The 1,711-nt window shown below is 37.8% G+C and overlaps 1 non-coding gene across 1 annotated transcript; it reads right to left on the reverse strand.

The window, feature by feature from the left end:
• Positions 1-220: 220 nt before the first annotated feature.
• LOC121998869 lies at positions 221-326 on the reverse strand. The gene has a single exon (XR_006116659.1). It is a non-coding gene; the product is annotated as a small nucleolar RNA R71 (small nucleolar RNA).
• Positions 327-1,711: the final 1,385 nt, after the last annotated feature.

The following is a 1,711-nucleotide window of genomic DNA, read 5'->3' on the forward strand; positions in this document are numbered from 1 at the left end:
GAAAGTCCTTATCTACACCTTGAGAGATTTGTAGAGCTTTGTGATGTGGTGGACTATGAAGGAGTGTCAGCGGATGCAGTTCAATTGATGGCATTTCCTTTCAGTATCAAGGACAAAGCAAGGACTTGGTTATATTCCCTTCATCCTCAAAGCATCACAAGTTGAGAACAATTTGAGCAGTAATTTCTGAATCATTTTTTCCCTCCAAGCAGAATAATCTACATGAGGAGTTGCATCACAAATTTTGTTCAAGCAAATGGAGAATCTTTATTCGAAGCATGGGACAGATTCAAGAGTCTACAAAGGCAGTGCCCTCACCATGGCTTGGAGAAATGGTTGATTCTACACATATTCTATAGGGGCATTTCTTTTTCAGATAAGTGTTTGTTAGATTCATCAGCTGGAGGTTCATTTATGGACAAGAGTATAGAAGAAACTTATACATTAATTGATCAAGTGACATTGAACCTCCATAGATGGTCAAGCAAAAGTTGGATGGAATCTCCCTCAGAAATTCAAGAAGTACAAGCCATATGTACTAGAGAGCCTGTCAAACAAAATGCAATTCAACCACCCAAGAATGTCAAAATTCAGAAGTCACAGAATGAGGAGTTCAAACATTTGGGGACAAAGACTGAGAGCATAGTTTCAAAATGGTTCAAAGAAGATCCCCCTCCTATACAAATAAGATCTAGTGAAAATTGTAATGATATTAAGTTGAGGAGCGGTAAGAATCATGAAGAACTTCTGAAAAATGACTTGTATAGAATTGAGGAGAAGAACAATAGAAGACCACAAAAACTCATCTCTATTACTCCTAGAAGTTCCCAAAGGCCACAAGTACCCTTCCCTCAACGATTGATCACACCTGCACTAAATATGTAAATTGGACCTCCTCCGTAAGCTCAAAAGGAATATGGGAAAAAGGAAGTACCTTTCCCAGGGCCTTCACTAAAGGTTCCTTTTCCACAAAGGCCAGTGAGGGTTAATGAAAACGAAGACTTTGGTAAATTCTATGACACTAATATGGTTGAGTGTAGATTTCTGGATACATATGAAGATGATGACTCTTCAGATGAGGATTGTGATAATAATGCAGTGGGTAATAAGTTTTTCGATCTTTCTCCAGATTTTACAGGATGTTATAGTGACATTGAATTTTCAGATGAAGAATGTATTGAGGTAGATCAACGTAAAAATGCAAACGAAGTCAATGATCTTCCTATAGTTGATTCTCCCGTTGAAGATATAGACGTTGGTTTATTTTTTGATGCTTGCATTGATAATGATGATTTGGAAGGAAGTGTAGGGAGCTGTGGTGTGGAAACAACATCTCAAGAATCACCTCCTTCATCCACACAACCTTTAGAGATTATGAGAGTTGCAAGAATTGAACATGTTGTGGATCCATGTGTAGGGACTTGTGCAGAGTCTCAAGAATCACCACCTTTGGAAGTACCAATACCAGAGCCAGAGCCAGAACCATCATTTGATTCAGAGGAAGTCACATCCACATGTTTAGAAATTTCATGTACCTCTGAGCAAAGTAAGGTTAGTATTTCTTGTGATCTTTTGGAAAATTTTATAGAGGTACCTGCCATTGACTTTGTTGGATGTGATTCAGTTTTTATTTCTTATTCTGCTTATCTTGATATGGTTATGGTTCTATCTTATCTAATGCGTTTGCGGGAGATTTGTATTTTCTTTGCAT

This window comes from Zingiber officinale, chromosome 6A (genome assembly GCF_018446385.1).
Source record: "Zingiber officinale cultivar Zhangliang chromosome 6A, Zo_v1.1, whole genome shotgun sequence".
In the NCBI taxonomy this organism is placed as follows: Eukaryota; Viridiplantae; Streptophyta; class Magnoliopsida; order Zingiberales; family Zingiberaceae; genus Zingiber; species Zingiber officinale.